The sequence below is a fragment of the Anabrus simplex genome, chromosome 4 (genome assembly GCF_040414725.1).
Source record: "Anabrus simplex isolate iqAnaSimp1 chromosome 4, ASM4041472v1, whole genome shotgun sequence".
Classification (NCBI taxonomy): Eukaryota; Metazoa; Arthropoda; class Insecta; order Orthoptera; family Tettigoniidae; genus Anabrus; species Anabrus simplex.
The window spans coordinates 259541882-259563329 of record NC_090268.1 but is presented as its reverse complement, the minus strand read 5'-3'; the positions used below and the strand labels follow the sequence as shown (position 1 = coordinate 259563329).

Below are 21448 nucleotides of genomic sequence, written 5' to 3'. Positions count from 1 at the left end.
GTGATTGCGGTCTTCCGGGTCCCTGCCAGAGTAGTAGAGTGTGCCATGTTCATGGCGACACAATCCAGAACCTGGCCAGCGTACTTCACTGGTTCCTAAGATGTTCATTTTCAGTCGTCTGGCTTCTTGAATCATATTTTCCAGCTTTCCAGCTGCATATAAACTTCTAACGTTCCATGTAGCTATACGTAGTTGATTTTTAATTATGTTAAATCGGGGGATTCTTAGCACCCCTTGCCCACTTAAGGGCTCCCCGGGACTAGGGACCTTTGATTTATTCTTTCTCTCCATAGTAACTTCCTGGGAATATTGTCACTGGGGTGGTTTTCCATTGCCTTCCCCTGTATGAATATAGCCACTCCTAACATGGAGAACAGATGCTGGGTGTAGCCGCCCACTCTGGATCAGACGCTACCTGCCTGTTGGTCCGCGGGAGGTATTTCATTTCCCTCCTACCACCCATATCTGGGAGGCATTCCCCTATCCTCCACCTGGGGACGCGCCCTCTAGGGGTTACAGGCTCCCCCAAGGGCCATTCACCTTCAGAATCTTAAATAGCTCGGTCCAGTCAACATTATCGAATGCCTTTTCTAGATCTACGAACGCTGTGTACGTGGGCTTGTCCTGCTTGATTCGATCCTCTAAGATCAGACGTAAAGTCAGGATTGCTTCACGTGTTCCTACATTTCTTCTGAAGCCAAATTGATCTTCTCCCAACTCAGCTTCAAATTGTTTTTCCATTCTTCTGTAAATAATACGTGTTAAAATTTTGCAGGCATGAGATTCTAAACTAATGGTACGGTAGTTTTCACGCCTGTCAGCACCAGCTTTCTTGGGAATAGGTATAACAACATTCTGCCGAAAATCGGATGGGACTTCTCCTGTCTCGTACATCTTACACACTAAATGGAATAACCTTGCCTTGCTGGTTTCTCCTAAGGCAGTCAGTAATTCAGAGGGAATGTCATCAATTCCAGGTGCCTTGTTCCTATTGAGGTCACTCACAGCTCTGTCAAACTCTGACCTCAAAATTGGGTCTCCCATTTCATCAGCATCAACAGCTTCTTCTTGTTCCAGAACCAAATTATCTACATCTTTACCTTGATACAACTGTTCGATGTGTTCCTGCCATTTTTCTGCTTTGTCTTCCTTCCTTAGAAGTAGCTTTCCATCTGAGCTCTTAATATTCATACACCTACATTTCCTTTCTCCAAAGGTTTCCTTGATTTTCCTGTATGCAGCATCTACCTTTCCTAGGACCATACAACCTTCAACATCCTTGCACTTCTCCTTCAGCCATTCTTCCTTAGCTACCTTGCACTTTCTATCCACTTGATTCTTTAATCGCCTGTATTCTTTTCTGCCCTAATTTCTAGCATTCTCGTATTTTCATCGTTCATCAATCTCCTGAGCTATCCGCTGATTGTTAGTTGATCTTTTCTTCTTTCCTAACATTTCTTCAGCAGTCCTACTGACTTCATTTTTCATGACTATCCATTCTTCCTCTATTGTGTTTCCTTCAGCCTTTTCATTTAGCCCTTGTGCAACATGTTCCTTGAAACAATCCCTCACACTCTTTTCTTTCAACTTGTCTAGATCCCATCTTTTTGCATTCTTTCCTTTCTTCAATTTCTTCAACTTCAGATGGCATTTCATGACCAACAAGTTGTGGTCAGAGTCCACATCTGCTCCTGGGAAAGTTTTGCAATCCAACACCTAGTTTCTGAATCCCTGCCTAATCATAATGAAGTCTATTTGATACCTTCCAGTGTCTCCAGGTCTCGTCCTTTGTGAACCAAGTATTGGCCTACCACTGCATTCCAGTCTCCCATCACAATTAGGTTCTCGTCACCTTTCACATATTTTATTAAATCTTCTATCTCTTCAAATATTCTTTCGATTTCCTCCATCATCCGCTGAACTACTAGGCATATAGACCTGCACTATTGTGGTGGGCATTGGTTTGGTGTCTATCTTGATGACAATAATTGTTTCACTATGCTGGTCGTAGTAGCTTACCCGCTGCCCTACTTTCTTATTCATTATGTAGGGCTGGTTGAAATAACCAATACAACCCGCGGACCAACAGGTAGCCCAATTCCTGGGGGTTTTAAAATACTGGGACACCCTCTCTCCAGGGGTCATAAATATGGAGGGTCCTTGCCCTGGGTTAAGGGTGAAGACCTCAACGGCATCTACGGCGGAGAAGATGGACTTCGGTACGGCGGAGATGGCGGAAGAGGCAACCCATCCTTCTGGGGTGTACAGATGGAACCTACTGCCTTGTAGGATGAGGAAGGTATCCTCAAAGGCTAAGGGAGTAAACCCTGAAAGAAAATCCTCTTATGCGTTAGGCCTAGCAAGTCAGCAGGAGAGTATTGAGTATAGTTGCTTTCAATAAGAAAAAGAGCCTCGGAAAGAATATTATAGACCGGACTGACACGTCCTCTCAGACAATTGTAAAGTGTGATGACCGTAAGGCTGATGATATACAATGTTCTGAAAGGAAACCCAAAATAAAAAAGAGACCCAAATACCGAATTGGAACTATGAACATTCTATCATTAACTGGAAAGTTAGAAGAACTCCTAGACATGATGGATAGAAGAAAAATATCAATATTGGGATTAAGTGAGACCAAATGGAAAGGGATTGGATGTAAGACACTTCGTGGAGGTTATAAATTGTACTGGAGTGGACAGGAGAAGGTAGCGAAAAATGGTGTTGGATTCTTAATTAACGAAAGGACTGATGCTACAGCTGAAGTTATCTGCAAAAGTGATAGAATCATTAAAATGTCCATGAAACTGGAGAACACTAAGTACACCATCATACAAGTGTATGCCCCACAGACAGGCTGCAGTGAGGAAGACAAAGAGAAATTTCGGCAAGACCTGGAAGATACTGTTAATGAGGAAAATGTTATTATTATTGGAGATCTAAATGCGCAAGTTGGGGTAGACAGACTTGGGTACGAGGACATCATTGGTCCACATGGATTTGGACAAAGGAACCCAGAAGGAGAACAACTATTAGATCTGTGCAGAAGAAGTGATCTTATAATCAAAAATACATTCTTCAAAAAAAGAGACAGTCACAGAATAACAAGGTACAGTTGGGATGGCCAGTATAGAACATTGATTAACTACGTAATCACAAATAAAGATGGTGGCAGCTACATCACAGATGTAAAGGTCATCCCTAGTGAAAGCATGGACAGTGACCACAGATTGTTGGTAGTAGACTTCAAACATAAGACAAATGAAACGCAGAAACTTATTACGAAAAAACCAAGGATTAAAACTTGGAAGTTGCAAGAAGTCCAAATAAAGGAAGAATACAAACTAAGGATTCAACAGAGTTTGCCGAAGTGTGAAATAACCAGCGTTAATGAAGAATGGAAGGCCTTCAAAGACACCTTTGTGGGAGAAGCCAAAAACCTATGTGGAGTTACAAGTTCTATCAAAAGAAAAAAGGAGACACCATGGTGGAAAGATAGAGTGAAAACAGCGGTGAAAGAAAGAAACCAAATAAAGAAGGCACTGGATAAGGAGAAACAAAAACAGGAACAAGAACGAAATGAACAAGAAATACAAAGACTTCAAGGAGTATACAGGAACAAGAAACTTGCTGTAAAGAACATTGTAAGGGAAGAAAAAGAGAAGAAATGGAATGAGTTTGCAGACAAACTGGAAGAGGACAGTAGAGGAAATATGAAATTGCTATACAGAGTAGTGAAAAACAAGCGAAGGGATCAAGAGACCATAAAAGCAATAGAACGTGATGATGGAACTCTGGCACAAGAAGAGGGAGAAATTAAACAAGAACTCAAGATCTATTTCGAAAAGCTGCTGAATGGAGATACAGAAAACATAACAATGGATAGAGGAGAGCCAAGTCGAGGAACCACAACTGAACCACCAATTACATGGCTTGAGGTTGAAAATGCGCTCAAGAGCATGAAGAAAGGAAAGGCAGTGGGCGTAGATGAACTAAGTGCAGATGTGCTGAAAGCAGCGGGAGTTCCAGGAATCCAATGGCTCTATAGACTGCTCAACAAGATATGGGAGGAAAATACTATTCCTGAGGACTGGAAGATGGGCATCATTGTACCCCTGTTCAAGAAAGGAAGCCGACGAAAATGTACTAATTACCGTGGTATCACACTACTGTCTCATGTCCTGAAAATATTGGAAAAAATAATAGAGACCAGAATCAGAGATATTGTTGAACCAATTTTGGAAGAAGAGCAGTATGGTTTCAGACCAGGAAGGTCAACTACAGACCTTATATTTGCAATTAGGATGCTAATGGAAAAATACTGGGAGAAGAACAAGCCTTTATTCCTAATATTTTTGGACATTGAGAAAGCATACGATAGTGTACCAAGGGAAAGAATTTGGCAATGCATGAAAGAACTTCAAGTGCGAGACAGCCTCATAGACAAAGTGAAAATGTTGTATAGTGGGAACGGAAGCTGTATTCAAGTAGGACGTGGTTTGTCGGACTGGTTTGAAACAAAGAGAGGAGTGTAGCAGGGCAACTCATTGTCACCACTTCTATTTATTATTGTAATGGATGTAGTAATGAAATCTATTAAAAGGAAAGAACACGGAGATATCAAAGCCTTCACATTTGCAGATGATGTTGCAATCTGGAGTGACTCAGAAGATGAATTGGGAGAGAGAATACAAAGCTGGAATGAGGAGTTTAAGAAATATGGTTTAAACATCAGCAAGACCAAGACGGTGGTGATGAAAGTGTATGGGGAAGGAGCAGAACCAATAGTCATGTTAAATGAAGCTCAACTGGACAGCGTTCCAGTTTTCAAATACTTGGGTAGCGTTATATCAAATGACAACCTAGCAAAACATGAGGTGAACAATCGAATCAATAAGGCAGCACAATTTTACCACCAGGTAAGACACCTGCTGTGGGATGAGCAAATACCCATGAAAACAAAAATGACATTGTACAAGTCCTATTATACACCAGTTCTTACATACACTCTCGAAACCACAACACTGACCAATAGAGATAATTCCAAACTTCAGGCAGCTGAAATGAAATTCCTACGCACTATGATCCAGAAAACCAGGAAAGACAAGATTAGGAATGAGAAAATTAGAGAAGAAGTAGGAATAGATAATTCTCTCCTAAATAAGATTCAGATATCAAGACTGAAGTGGTTTGGTCGCATGAAGAGGATGCCAGTAAACAGAACTGCAAGGAAGGAATTTGACAGAAAGGTAGACGGAAGACGACCCGTGGGAAGGCCATGAAGGAAATGGATAGATTTAGTTAAGAGCGATGTAATGCTGAGAGGTCATGATTGGGACAAGTTAGTGGAGGAAGAATGGTACAAGGACAGGATGAGATGGTGGAGGCTCATATACCACACCCGGGAAACTGGAGATGGTTTAGGATGATGATGATGATTAAACCAACTCCTGCATTACCCCTGTTGGATTTTGTGTTGATAATTCGGAAGTCACCTGACCAAAAATCCTGTTCTTCCTGCTAACGTACTTCACTTATACCAACTACATCTAACTTTAGTCTATCCATCTCTCTTTTCAGATTCTCTAACCTACCTCAACGATTCAAACTTCTAACATTCCACGCTCTGACTCGCAGAATATCAGTAGACCCCCATTCGGATCTCCGGGTGGGCACTACACAAGAGGGGGCAATCATCAGGAAGATGGATACTGATATTCTGCGAGTCAGAGCGTGGAATGTTAGAAGTATCCATCTTCCTGATGATTGCCCCCTCTTGTGTAGTCCCCACCCGGAGATCCGAATGGGTCTAGTTTACCTCCAGAATATTTTACCTGGGAGGAATCCATCATCAGTACATCATTCATACAGAGAGAGAGCTGCATGTCCTCAGGAGTTAGTTACGGCTCTAGTTTCCCGTTGCTTTCAGCCGTGTAGCAGTATCAATACAGCTAAGCCGCGTTGACTATTATTACAAGGCCATATCAGTCAGTCATCTAGACTGCCGCCCTTGCAACTTCTGAAAGGCTACTACCCCCTTTTCGATGAACCATTCCATAGTCTGATCTTTCAACATATACCCATCCGATACAGTTGCACCTGTGGCTCGGCTATCTGCTTCATTGGGACATGCAAGCCTCCCCACCGCGGCAAGGTCACATTGTTTGCAGGGAGGGTTCTAAATTATAATAATTAAAAAGTCCGTAAATTTGGGTGGCAGTCTTCACCAAAATGGTTCCCGTGATTTTAAATAAAAGCATGATCATATACTTCTCTCAGGGCATGTACAAGATGCTGTGTTTTGCTACGTCTGCTTTGGGCCTTACCTAACCCCCTGAAAATGACTAAAAGGATGGGAACTGCAGTAGGGTTATGTACCTTAAATGAAACCTCCACCGTAGCTTTGGAAAAACTAGGTATATTTGTAATGATATATCCATGGAGATCCGTTTCATCAGACACTTGTAGCAAACATGTAAACAATACTACCAAATAAACTGGGAAGTTTTCTCCGAACACGTGAACATATAAACACAAATCTTAATTTGAAATAAGAGTATGGGAAAACATGTCTCCTATTCTTTAACTACTGAATAGGATTGCTACCGGTATTTACTATCCTTTGTAGTAGTCGACCGGCTCGACGAACAACTTCAAAAGTGACACACTTTGATAAATTTGTGTAATGATATGCAAGTCTCATAGATTTTACCATTGACACAGTATCCTGGTCCATGTAGTATATCCAATACTGTACCTTACCATCACACACAGATTTTAATACCGGTACTATTTTAGCTGTACTGTTCATTTTGCAAAATACAAGTCGTCTTCTCTTCAGAATGTTTTCTTTTACTACTTATTTTACATTGCACCAACACAATACAGGTCTTCCAGTGACAGAAGGATAGGGCTAGGACTGTGTAGGAAGTGATCTTGGTGCAGGTACAGCCCCATCATTTGCCTGGTGTGAAAATGGGAAACAATGGAAAACCATCCTCTAGGCTGCTAACAGTGGAGATCGAACCCACTATCTCCTCAGAGCTCAGTTAGCCGGGCTGAGTGGCTCAGACGGTTGAGGCGCTGGCCTTCTGACCCCAAGGGAAACAATGGAAAACCATCCTCAAGGCTGCTAACAGTGGAGATCGAACCCACTATCTCCTCAGAGCTTAGTTAGCCGGGCTGAGTGGCTCAGACGGTTGAGGCGCTGGCCTTCTGACCCCAACTTGGCAGGTTCGATCCTGGCTCAGTCTGGTGGTATTTGAAGGTGCTCAAATACATCAGCCTCGTGTCAACAGATTTACTGGCACATAAAAAAACTCGTATGAGACTAAATTTTGGCACCTTGGCATCTCTGAAAACTATCAAAAGTAGTTAGTGGGATGTAAAAACGTTAACATTATTATGAACTCAGCCCGTAAAGCCAGGCTAAAGCAGTTCAACAACACTCAAGGTATCAGGTACCCAACAGTAACTATGACACAAGTGTGATAAACTGATATAAGTTGAAAACAATATTCTCTCACCCATGTGTAAATAATGCAAGTATAGAGCTTGAATTTATTATTATTATTATTATTATTATTATTATTATTATTATTATTATTATTATTATTATTATTATCATCGTTGTTGTTGTTGTTGTTGTGAATTGTAATGTATGGCTATAAAGTGCTTCCATCCATTTATTATTATTATTATTATTATTATTATTATTATTATTATTATTATTATTATTATTATTTACGTAGTCAGGTGATCGCATTGTTTGTGAATTTCATGTCATGAAACATGTACTGTTTATAGATATTTATATGAGTTCAGTTAATGTAAGAACCTGTATATAATTTATTATTATCTGTATATATGATTTGTAATCCACTACCGTCTTATGGAAACCACTGTAACATGCAGAATGGCACTAGGTAGACGAGAACTATGGAGAATATTCTGTACATTATATGTATGTATTAAGCACTCTAGAATTTACGAAAAGGTATTTTGTAATGTATCTTTCTAGAAGCCTGGCCAGGCACCTATATAAGGAGGTGGTCTTGATAGTAGAGACGAGTTACTATTTAGTTGGAGTTATGGTTTAACAGGAGTTGTACTTGTGACCTCATGGCCGACATGTTTGTAAACAGTCATCAGTCATTTGTTTTAAGATTGCAATCTCCATGTGGCATGTGCTTAGTGATAGACAGTTGTTAAAATGGTGGTTTGTCGATGTTTTTGGAGTGAACTGTTTTGTTTGCGATGGCAGTGATGAAGGTTATGTGTATCTAATTTGTAAATGTTTGTGAATAAATCTGTGTACGCAAGTTGACAGCATTTTTTGTGCGTCTTTGTGGATACAATATTGGCAACCATGGGACAGGACACAAAAATTTACAAGTGAATACGAGTGTAGTGCGAAATAGATGAAAATGCAAGTGATACTAGAGAATATGTCAGCAAAACAGCTCAAAGACGAGCTCACCAAGAGAAATCTCCCAACGAACGAGAAGAAGAAATAGCTGCAGATGCGGTTATGCAAGGATCTCGCTGGTAAAAGGAGAAGATCCCGAAAAGTTTTTTATCGAAGTCGACGAAGATCCAGACTAAACATCGGAAGATGAGGTAAATATGACCAAAATGTGTTCTAAGTTAACAAGATACAGACACTCAATTCTACCTAATCAGACAGCATTTCGAAAGTAATTGACAAAATTTCAGGCGACAATTATGGCCTAGCAGGACAGATTACGGATCAGATTTCGAAAGTAAATGGCAAACTTTCAGACAAAATTTTAGACGTCAATTCTGCCCTAACAGAACAGATTACATACCATATTTTGAAAGTAAATGCCAAACTTTCTGGCAAAATTTCTCAAGCTAATCCAGTTTTAACTGGACAAATTGCACAAGTGTACATGCAGGTTTACAAAGTAGGACAGGGCTTAGAATCAAAAATTTTAACCATATATGACAAAATTTCTTCACAAATTAGCAACATCACCAGTCGATTAAGGCAGCAGATATCGGACATCAGGTCAAAACTGGGACAGGTTGACCAGATCGATAGTAGAGTAAGCCAGCTGGAAGGGGACATCTCAAACCTCAAGGAGGAGGTGGAAATTGAGGTTTCCAGCATAAAGCAAAAGGTCGAGGAGAGAATTTCTACCGTTGAGGGAAATTTTGAAAGCCGTATCTCTGCCGTCGAGGGAAATTTTGGGAGCCGTATTTCTGCTGTTGAAGAAAGGTTAGAAAATAGGTTTTTGACCATCAAGGGAGATGTGCAGAATATAAGGGAAAACATTCTTCATGCAGTAGAAGATAGATTAACTCAAACAGGACATATCACCACACCTCTAACCCCCTCAAACCTAACTGGCAATACAGCACACCTAGACCTGAAGGTAATTATAGACAGCCTTCCAGAATTCCATGGGCAATTGGAAGAGAACCCGACTAGCTTCATCGAGGATCGGTCAGTCTGTTAGAAAGGACTAATCTACCGGAGGACATCTTTGTGCAACTCATCACACCGCGATTAAAAGGGAAAGCTGCTACTTGGTGGAATAACTTGAAGGGTTTAAATTTAAAGTGGACGGACTTCAAGAGGGAATTCCCCGCCAGGTTTAATTCCAAAGGGGTGAAGAGCTCCGTGAAAAGGAAGCTACTGACGGAAGCACAACCCACTGGCATGAGAGCTAGCGCCTTCGTCCTACAGAAGTACCAACTCTTCAAGCGTCTGCACCCGGATGGAAGCAAAAACGAGATCTTACCAGACATCACAGAGCTACTCCACTAAGATTCGACCCATAGTGAAAGTATCACAACCGAGATCCCTTTGATGATCTACACAAAATCATCGCCCAGATGAAGGATTAACATAAGAGCAAAGCTACGGAAGAGACCGGTGCAGTTAGGAAATGCTACCAGTGTGGAAGAATGGGACACCTGAAGAACAAGTGCCCAGACTTACATTGGAGAAACTAGGTCCGGCCCACTCTGGATTAAGAGGGGATGGGACCGGGAACAGGAAGGCGCCTCAAAACACGACGGACAAGCAACCCTGGACAAGCAGGAGAGGGATTTGTCAAATTGTGTGTAGAACAGACCAATCTTGCTCAGCGATCATCTTGAGGATAGGCAACGAGAGCTTCTCAGCCATATTGGCAACAGAGCTTCTCAGCCATATTCGACAGCCAAGCAAGTCATTAATTGGGCAACGGGTCTTTTGCCAGATTACTGCAACCTATGAAGTCTCACCATCTCGGAAGGGTAGTGTGATCAGTGGACGGGGTAACCTATTCCATTCAAGGACAGACTAACCTAACTGCTAAATGCAAGAACATGCCTATTGTAATTGATGTTGCAGTGATTCAGAACCTGATACCTGACATCATATTAGGTCATGACTTTCTGGTGGAATACAAGGTAATCCTAGACTATGCAGCTCATGAAGTCGTTTTTGGGAAAAGACAGACATCTGAGGGTCGCCTGGCACGATGGAAATCTCCGGACTCGCAAGGATACGGAAGTCGAGAAGAAGAGGAGCTGAGACACACCTTAAAGGACTTTCTGCAAGTGATCACCAATAAAATAGGAGGGACTGCCACTGTAACACACACCATTGAATGCAGCGCTTATTCACCCATCAAGCAACATACACATTCAATCAACCCAGATAAGCGCAACTTCATCATCCAGAAGATTCAAGAGATGCGGAAGGGCAAGGTCTCATTGAACCCCTACATCCTCTTGGGCTTCACCTATCGTCCTTCCGAATAAGATGAAGAAGAAGAAGAATAATGGGGAGTATCGACTGTATGTGGACTTCTGCAGCTTGAACAAGAAGACCGTTAGTGATGCTTACCCCATGCCCGACCTGAAAGACTCGCTGAAACAAGTAACTGGGCTAAGGTTTTCAGCACTCTGGACCTCGACTCCGGATACTGGCGAGTGGAGGTCAAGGAAAGTTCTAGACCATTGACCGCCTTCAAGACACCGAGAGGATTGTACCGCTTTGCAGTAATGCCTTTTGGATTGAAGAATGCTCCTGCCACTTCATGCGACTGATGGATAAGGTATTATCAGGATATGTTGGAGATTTTTGCCAAATGTATCTCGACGACACTTTAATTCACAGCAAGAATTTTCAAGAATACCTTGCACATCTGAAGAAAGTACTGGAACAACGGAAGATTCATGGACTGACTTGCCAACTGGACAAGTGCCACTTCGCCCAGTCCTGCGTAGATTATCTTGGCCATGCCCTACCATCTGAAGGCTTAGAAAGAACACCGGAGAAGAATCGAGCTATCGAAGAAGCTGAACGACTGCGGACCGAGCGACAAGTATGTCAGTTCCTTGGCTTGTGTGGATGTTATAGCAGCTTCGTGCCACACTTTGATGAGAAGGCAATACTACTCACCGATCTACTCCATAACAATCGCCCGTTCCAATGGATCAGCAAGGAAGAGGCAGCATTCCAAGATATTAAGGCTGCGATACGCAACGCTCCTGGTCTAGCCCATCCTGACCCTCAACGGAAGATGTGCCTGCAGACGGACGCCATCATTTCCGGCTTAGGAGCAGTGTTATTCCAGGTGAGGAGTGATGGCGGAAGGGACATCGAGTATGCCAGCAGAAAGCTATCTCCCACCAAACAACGCTACTGCACTGCCGAGAAGGAAGCCTTAGCCGTGGTGTGGGTCATGGGCAAATTCAGAGGCTGCTTGGAGGGAAAGAAGTTCCAGCTCTACACCGATAATACTGTGATGGACTCTGTTAATCACAAAATTTGATTTCAATATGTGTCATGTCCCAGAACTGACCAACATAGGAGCAGACAGCTTATCCAGGCACCCGGCGATGGTACCTGAAGCTAGGAGCACCATTGTCGAGAAGGAGTTCCCACGAAAAAACTAGAGTGAGCCTAAGGAACCTGTCCTTATGACCATCGAGAAGGAACTTGATCTGGGAGTAATCAAACAGTGGGAAGAACAAGATGAGCCCTGAAGGACCATGACACAGTGGATTAGGAGACAAAACACCAATAGTCGGCTCGTCCCGAGGGAATTCAAGAATTTAACTTCCGGGTTGACGGAGGACTCTTAATGTACAGATCACACCTCTCCGACACGCTTGCAGTAGTGATGATCCCCAGACAGCACATGACGGACAACCTCAAGAATTTTCACGACAGCACTGAAGCCGGACATCCAGGAGGCAAAGAGACGCATCAGTCTATTCGACAAAGGTTCTTCTTGTTCAGCATGCAGACAGACATCCTGGACTATGTGACGGGGTGCTACATCTGTGCCTACACCAAGGCGAGCAACAGGAAGGCAGATTCCAGTCAGCGAGTAAGACTGCTGCAACGCCCTTGGGAGGTCATAGCACTGGACTTGTTGGGTCCTTACCCTAGAACACCACGGGGTAAAACAGGGCTCCTAGTAATTGCTGACCTCCTCAAGATGGATTGAGGCCTTTCCGATACCAGAAGCCACGATGAGACGTATCACCAGCCTTCTACAAGATGAGGTTTTCAGCCGCTACGGTTATTCACGGTGCATATGGGGTGTTGAGCACTGGACCACCCCTATCTACAACCCAACTCTACGACGGAACCAGGAGCTGAAAAGGATGCTACGGGTCCACCTGATAGACAAAGAACATCGACTGTGGGACCGTCAGATATCGCAGTCACTCTTTGCCCTGTGACGACGCACCAGCCGTATCACCGGCTATTCTCCAATAGAGCTGTTCCTTTGTCGACAGCTATATGGCACCAGGGATTGGGATATTTGTCCACCACCCACTTCTGGTCAAGATGATGTACCCAGGCCAAGGCTCAAGATGTCGAAGAGACCCAGATCTTCCTACCAGGCCAGCAAGTACTGTGACGTAACCACCCAGTCAGTAATAAGATTGGAGTGTTTCACGCAAGTCTTGCACGTAAGTAGGTTGGTCCCATCGAGGTGGATAAGCAGCTGGGCCATGGGTCTACTTACCAAAGACCAACCATCCTGTCAAGGTCCATGCATCAGAGTTGTGGCGAGTCACCCAACTGCTGTGCGTACAAAGTAAACCTGTTACTACCACAGGTCCACCTGGAGGAGAGACTACTGACGACACAGCTCAGTCTGGGCATGAGGAGAATGCAGCGAGGCAACCCTGACCCCTGACATGGCACAATCCGGTCAAGAGGAGGAGAGCACATCCACCGACGTCAAGGAAGAGAGAAGATATAATCTACGACCAAGGCAAAGTCTAGGAGTGTGACAGACTGTGGAAACTGTTTCAAGTTATAGGGAGGATATTGACACAAGTGTGATAAACTGATATAACTTGAAAACAATATTCTCACCCATGGGTAAATAATGCAAGTGTCAAGCTCAAATTGTTGTTGTTGTTATTATTATTATTATTATTATTGTTGTTGTTATTGTTACGGAGTTATCCGTGGTAGTTAGAGGTGAAAGAAGGTGCTGGAATGAATAGGTCTCAATCTACGAAATTAAAGTTAATTTAAAATTTAACAAGGTTATATTTTCTTTGCAAAATCAAGAAATAACAAGAATGACAGGTACATAGTAGCCTAACAACAAATCGAGAATGTACAATTACAGTAGTTACAGGATTTGGGTTTCGATACCCAGACTTACAATCCTTGAGCTATAAGCCCAACTTTATCCATATACAATATTCAACAAAGGGGCAGAAGACCCCAATCATTCCCAGGAGCTCTTGCTCCCAATTACACAGTAAAGCCTCCTCGATGCACACAGAAACAAATTTTTTGGAAGAGCAACCCGCTCTCAAAGTTCCAGCCTATTAAAGGCCACACCAAACTCGACCTTCAAGCTGTCCTCCGAGGACATAGACACAGGGGTAAAAATACCCAACCTACTGAGGCCTATTAAGTTAAGAAACAGGTCAATTACATGGCCTCCAAAATACCAACTTGAGTGGAGGCGAAACTTGCACTCCGAATATACTTTATTAAAACCTAATTTGGCCCTAGGCCGCTTATGCAAGGGCTAATCCCATACTAAAGAGGTGACTTATATAAGGAAACTATTTACATTACATTAGAAGGGAAGAAACGGTTGTGAAAATAAGTTCACCTCAAAGCAATATGAATGGGAGCTCGAGAGGGTTAAGCACTCTCTATCCCCATATGTAGTTACAGAGGCAGAATTTAAATCAAGAGTCTTTTACATTTTAGAGGAAAGTTACATGGAAAAGGTTTCGAACCCGCCCCGAGGTTTAAACTGCTGAGCTAGCAAGAAAGAAGTTATTAAAAGGCCATTACCTTATTGATGAACCGCTGCCCGAAGAAAGAGGCGCTACCCGCCCCATGCTACATAATTTACACACTGATAGATGTTACTCAAGTGGTGCAGAGACCCGTAAATCAGCAGTTTATATACCCTCGCGGAACATTCGAGACCTTTCAAGAATAAGAACACCTGCCCACAAGCATTTTATTGGACGGCCAAAAGATTACATGTCAAAACTGAAGAAGAAAACCAGGATTGGTGGGAAATTAATTACAAAAATTACTCATTGGTCGAATTCAAAGCTGGCGGAAAGTGAAGGGTTATACAGCCAACCTAAACAATGACTGAAAGAAATTTAACAAAGAACAAACTTATGAACACAAAATTTCTCCAAAAACACAGTTCTTTCACTTCGCACTAGGGTGCATAATTGTAGTCCTTCAGTAGTGCCATCTAGAAGAGAATGTTCACACTTCTTACTACAGGCAAAACAAAAATACATCGAAAACGACACAGTTCAGAACACTTCAAAATTTACAAGTAGGGACATCTTCTGAGAAACTTGAGAATTAACACTGTAGTTAAAGTTCAGGCTTCCTCCAGTAGAGGAGTTTCAACTGGCGCAATGTTTGAATTAGCGGAGCGGAGGAGTACCGCCCGGTACAATTATTATTATTATTATTATTATTATTATTATTATTATTATTATTATTTATTATTTATGAAGTCGGACAATTGCATTGTTTGTGAGGTTATGTCATGAAACATGTACTGTATATAGACATTTATATGAGTTCAGTTAATGTAGGAACCTGTATATAATTTATTACTACCTGTATTTATATGATTTGTAATCCACTACAGTATTATGAAACACACCGTAACATCCAGAATGGCACTAGGTAGATGAGAACTATGGAGAATATTCTGTACATTATATCTATGTATTGAGCACTCTAGAATTTACAAGAAGGTATTTTGTAATGTATCTTTCTAGAAGCCTGGTCAGGCACCTATATAAGGAGGTGGTCTTGATGGTAGAGACGAATTACTGTTTAGTTGCAGTTATGGTTTAACAGGAGTTGTACTTGTGACCTCATGGCCGACATGTTTGTAAACAGTCATCAGTCATTTGTTTTTAAGATTGCAATCTCTGTGTGGCATGTGCTTAATGATAGGTAGTTGTTAAAATGGTGGTTTGTTGATGTTTTTGGAGTGAAGTGTTTTGTTTGCGACGGCAGTAATTAAGGTTATGTGTATTTAATTTGTAAATAATTGTGAATAAATCCATGTACGCAAGTCGACAGCATTGTGTGTTCGTCTTTGTGGATACATCACGATATACAATCCACCATTGCTAAAGGACCATAGAAAATGGATACTTGTTAACGGGTGGTTGACGACTGATACAGGACAACAGATACTGTACACTGGACAGTAAACAATAGAGAATGGACACTGGACTGCATGAAACACACTCTTATGTAGGTATCCTTGTTTTCAGGAAGTGGCAGCTTTCAGTTCTTCTTCATCGTCATCTTCTAGAACAGAATTCTCAAGTATTGTATAAATACATACAAACAATACCTAGGATACAAAACATTCCGGATTCTATATATAACACATGTAATAAATTGGCACTGAAATACACCTAATAATCTACATATCGAGACGTTGTTATATCTGTACTATCACAACGTATGCGATATGCTCTTGCTTCCTGAGCAGGGAGCATGTGCTTGAAAATTATAAGCTTGCATTGCTCTCTTTCTGCTAAACTCTTAGCCCGCTGTCACACAGGGCATCGAACGATCAAGAGCGACCAACTGGCATCGAGTACTAACGACTAAATTCATTTACCCTGTCACACTGCTCATCGATCGAGAGGGATCGACTGCACGGAAACAGCTGATACTCCCGCCCAGTACCGTACAGGCTACAGATGTATTCATATTCACGAGAGAAAAAGAATGTGTTGTGAAAGCGATAATTCGGGTGGAAATATGATTCTAACCTATGAATATATTAGGAGAAAGGAAAGAACCAGACGTTCGCAGTGGACAAGGTAAAGAGCCATGGAGAATTCCACCAAAGTGTGCCTTCGTTGCGGAACTAGTACCGAATGCCCATCAATAATTACGGTATAAGGAATTAGAGGAAAAAACGAAGTCAATAATAAACATCAGGCAAACAAATTACAGGAAAAGTATAAGTTCTGAGGAAAGGCTGACACTATCGTTAAATTCAATATTCACAACGATTTTTTTAGGTTTAAAGTCAAAACTGATGTTCACCTTCGAAACAACTACTGTATGTCCGTGGCAAAATATATCAAATAAAAGATTAGTGGCATTCTGCAGGATTCTAATAAAGTATTGATAAAAAGGACTGAAAACTGTTATGTACATCAATTTGAATTCATAATTTGAAGGTGCTACCATCAACAGTGGAAATATATTTATTTAGGCCTACAGGTTTCTGGTCATCGGTGACTTATACAGATTTAGGATTGCTCACAATACATCAGTGGATTTGTTCCTATTATATATGATGCCATTCATAGAGCACTACAGCCAGAATTCTTGACAGGGTGAAAATTCCAACAAAAGCCTCACAAAAGTGGCTCATTGTATTTCAAATATTAAGACTAATACCATTTATGCTTATTTGTTTTAATGATGCTGGATCCTGGGGCATAATTACTGTCTTTTCAAATGATATTTTGAGGTGTTTATTAGATGGAGGTTAACAGCTTTTTTTTTTTTTTTTCATACCACTTGGTGAGATCCCACCTACCAAAATAATAGACATTTCAAGAAATGCTTCCAGTCAAAATTTACATTACCTAATGTAGAAATAGTGTGTCAAGTTTCATTACAATCCTGTAAATAATTTTGAAAGAAAGAAAAATGCACATATGCTCTGAATATTGTGAAAATGATAAAAGCAATGGAGTTCCTTACACTGTTTCTCTCCCTCATGATCCTCTGCAAATCTCTTGTCGCCTCTCCTCTTCTTTGTTATTGTGCCATGTTCAGAATAGTATCATATTGCTTTCATGACAAGCATGTTGCTGAATTTCTGTAGGTCTACTGTGTTTTGTGCAAAGAATCCAGGTCCATATCCAAACTTTGCAAGAATGACAATCCTGTCTTAATTTATATCATTGAAGACTACAGCAGCTTCGAAAGCAGCTAATTTTACCAAATGGCTGTGAAGAAAGGTTGTCTATGGACATCTCTTCCAAAGTAAATTCTCTTTAGGATTCTGTGTATTCACATATGTGTACATTTCTTGAGGAGTTCAGGTGAGGCTAGTGCTCTGTACACTAGCTTAATAACTATAGGAAAAGCTTCTGGAGTATTGTTCTAATAAGTACGTTGGCAGTGTAATAGACTGATACTTGTCAAAACTACATGTAAATTACACACAAGGTCTTGTTTATTACCCTCATCACTAAGCATAAAGTACTGTCTCCCCAAACTTTGCACTGGCAAGCTGATCTAATTGCTCACTTGGCAATAATAAGCCAATTAATATAAATCCTGCACTTCCATCCAAGTTACTGGTAAACTCCTTGGTACAGAGTAACAACTTTTTCCGCAAAGGTCTGGTAGGACTCTCTTTCTTACCTCAATGTTGATTTTGCCTTTCTGTGTATTGTTCATATGTAACTTCTTTACTGATATGAACATGACCAAGCCTATCTATCCATCCTGAAATACTTTCCTTATGAATCAGTTCAAGGAAAATGAAAACTTTGCCTTCAATTTCACCAAAAATGAGAACCAACCACTGCAAAAAATAATAGGTGCTAATAACAAGCACCTTGCCTTCTATTTTTAGAAGTGAAGAGTATGCCTTTCTAACAACTAAATAGACTACTATTGCCGTCTACAGTAAAATGTTATTTAGGCCTCAGGTGGTAAATGATTTAATTTTGCTATATCTTACATTGCCTGTCAAAACTGTTTGTAAATACCAATTATATAAACGAATGTTTGACAGAGTAGGGTGTATGGGCCTTGTAAGATCTTGGATTGACTTACAGGGTAATTAATCTACTCAACCTTTTATTACAAGCATGTAACTGTCATATGAATATTTTTTTTATAAATAATGTACATATTCTGCCATCATATCCCCTTAATATCATATCACACAAAATACAGTTTTTTTATGTTGTAGATTAAAATCTACAAAACTTTGGTGGAAACATCTGTCAAAATAGTTACAAATGAATTTTTCATCTTTGTTTTTCATTGTTTATATGGATCTACAGCACAAGAAATAAAATAATCAGTCTACCTTGATGCCCTCTGTAGGCCTATATGTTATTAATAAATTATAAGTACAGTAACAGACATGAAAGTAGTGATCGCTGGTGCAGACAGGTACAATGGCAGGAGAGTACTTGGAATGAGGAGATAAAGGCTGCCTAAGTTACAAAGTTATAAGGTGGCAGGGAGGGATTCTGTCAGGTATAACTGTAGTAAGAATTTTGTCCTATGCAAACAACTTGGTCTATTGAAACTGTGCAATCTAATATTAATGGATCTACAGTAGAAGAAATAAAATAATCAGTCTACCTTGATGCCCTCTGTAGGCCTATATGTTATTAATAAATTATAAGTACGGTAACAGACATGAAAGTAGTGATTGCTGGTGCAGACAGGTACAATGGCAGGAGAGTACTTGGAATGAGGAGATAAAGGCTACCTAAGTTACAAAGTTATAAGGTGGCAGGGAGGGATTCTGTCAGGTATAACTGTAGTAAGAATTTTGTCCTATGCAAACAACTTGGTCTATTGAAACTGTGCAATCTAATATTAATGGATCTACAGCACAAGAAATAAAATAATCAGTCTACCTTGATGCCCTCTGTAGGCCTATATGTTATTAATAAATTATAAGTACGGTAACAGACATGAAAGTAGTGATTGCTGGTGCAGACAGGTACAATGGCAGGAGAGTACTTGGAATGAGGAGATAAAATAGAACTGAATGTCAGGTTGAGAATACAAAACTGGAACAGGTAGATAATTTCAAATAGGTATTTAGGATGTGTATTCTCGCAGGATGGCAGTATAGCAAGCAACATTGAACACAGATGCAGTAAACCCAATGCAATGAGCTTGCAGTTGTGATCAACAGTATTCTGTAAGAAGGCAGTCAGCTCCTGAACAAAACTACTAATGTCTTTACACTGGTCTGGTTTCAGACCACCTGTGCTGTACAAACCTAGTGCAATGAGTTTGCAGTTGCGATCAACAGTATACCGTAAGAAGGAAGTCTCAATACGCTGGTCTGGTTTCAGACCACCTGTGCTTTACAACTGCTTACTACATACACACAGAAAGGACCTACTACATGTATTTCAAAAACTCCTTTCCTTGTAAACCATACCTGTTCTACCACATAAAATATACAAATTAAGATGTTGTAATAATGCTAATAATTAATAAAAATTGGAGTTAAGGTTCTTTCCCATCAGGTCCTAATACACATAACTCACTGAGTATTCCAGTAAATATTGATAGATAAGTATAACAAAAAATGATTTAATTTAAAAAGTAGAACATTTCTCAAGAACATAAATTTTATTAGATTCTTTCTTGGTCTAACACTGTATACAACAGTTTCTGAATTTTAACTTTGAAAACCCTTCGACCTAGTTCACTCATTCTTTCCATGTCATCATGAAGACACTAAAAATAACACTGATTATATTTTCTTTTCAGTTTTCAGTATCTTTTCTAAATATTCACTTAACACATCACTGTCACTTTCACATTTCTGTTTCTTTTATTTTTAACTGCTGGCAAAGCTGTTTGTAGAAGCAGAAGCCACTGGACTGGAAGTTGAAGTCCCTTCAGTAATTTCTGAACTGTAGGAGTTAAACCCCTCCAACACAAATTATTTCTGCTTCCTCCTCCTATATTTCAGCTTGGTGAAAAGGCTCTCATACACCAGGTGCCACTTCCATAGATGTGTTTGTTATAGAACTGAAAAAAATGAACAACATATTAATGCAATTCTTCTAAATTGGAGCTACATTTTAGTCTGGACACAAGCCTTCTGTTTAAGAAATTGTTACTTTCAATAATTATTTTAGTAAGATGATTGCTAGGTTAGATTATATTATATTACTTTCAGTTATATCTGATAAATTAATGAACAGATGGGTGGAACTTATGGCCTACAGACTGAATCTTCCCCTCACTCTTTCAAAACTAGAACACTGGTCTGTAATGTAGGCCTACTTTTAAAAATAAATATTACAGAATTGTACCTTCTTCCAGCAATGAAGAGTTCCAGAAAGTTGAGGGCATTGAAGTAGACCCATTTTATGTTTTCTGTACAGCAGAACCTGGGAGGAGAGGGAGGATGTTATCTCTCCAAGTTCGATATCCAGCCCTCAGAATTTGCCATGTTTTGGCACAACGTTTTCCTGAAACAATGAATCAGAATATTGTGACAAAGAAAATATACATGTAGTAGGCCTACTTATGGCATAGGCCTACACTTATTTGTCATTAAAGCAAAGAATGGTATTCATTTCATTAGGTACGAGATGGAGGTTAGGAAAGCACTGCTTATGTTTTCCAAACATTTCTTCAATTAAGTTACAAGAATGATAATTACTACTTCTCCTAGTGTAACTCATTTTACCACTCTATTCCGTATAATATACTTTATCAATAAATAATCTAAGATAACACTATTCATAAGATAATCGTAATAAATCTAATAATTACTTACCATTTTTTGTCCCAATTCTCCACACTATAGAATGCCATACAAAATTCACAGTCTCCCTATTACTATATCCAGGGAGTCTAGGATTATACACCACTTTGTTTTCATACACTAAGCAAATTAATGTTTCGATTTCATCAACAGATGACTATGTTGCGTCCGCCATTATCGAACGACTGCGACTGAAAAACGGACACGTTTGTTTTTACAAACCAGTCGATCTTCATCGCTCGCAGTTGATCGCTGACGATCGATGCTGTGTGACTGGTGCCACTGCCCTCTGTAGGTTTGTTTTCTTAGTCGGTCGATCGCAGTCGTTCGATCGAGCCTGTGTGACAGCCCCCTTAGTCTATTAGTGAAAACAACACTAAACTATTTAAGGCCTACTGTATTAGGGACAGAAACCAGTATAGTTC

At 40.5% G+C, this 21448-nt stretch overlaps 1 protein-coding gene and 1 long non-coding RNA gene across 4 annotated transcripts in view; one reads left to right on the top strand and one right to left on the bottom strand.

Moving 5' to 3' along the window:
• The window catches only part of LOC136871866 (E3 ubiquitin-protein ligase RNF123), a 320579-nt gene that overhangs the window by 213844 nt on the left and 85287 nt on the right, over positions 1-21448 (top strand). The window lies entirely within an intron of this gene.
• Positions 19732-21359, bottom strand: LOC137500413 (uncharacterized). The gene is made up of 3 exons (XR_011018046.1): positions 21036-21359; positions 20566-20724; positions 19732-20278 (listed from the first exon to the last, which is right to left on the bottom strand). It is a non-coding gene; the product is annotated as an uncharacterized lncRNA (long non-coding RNA).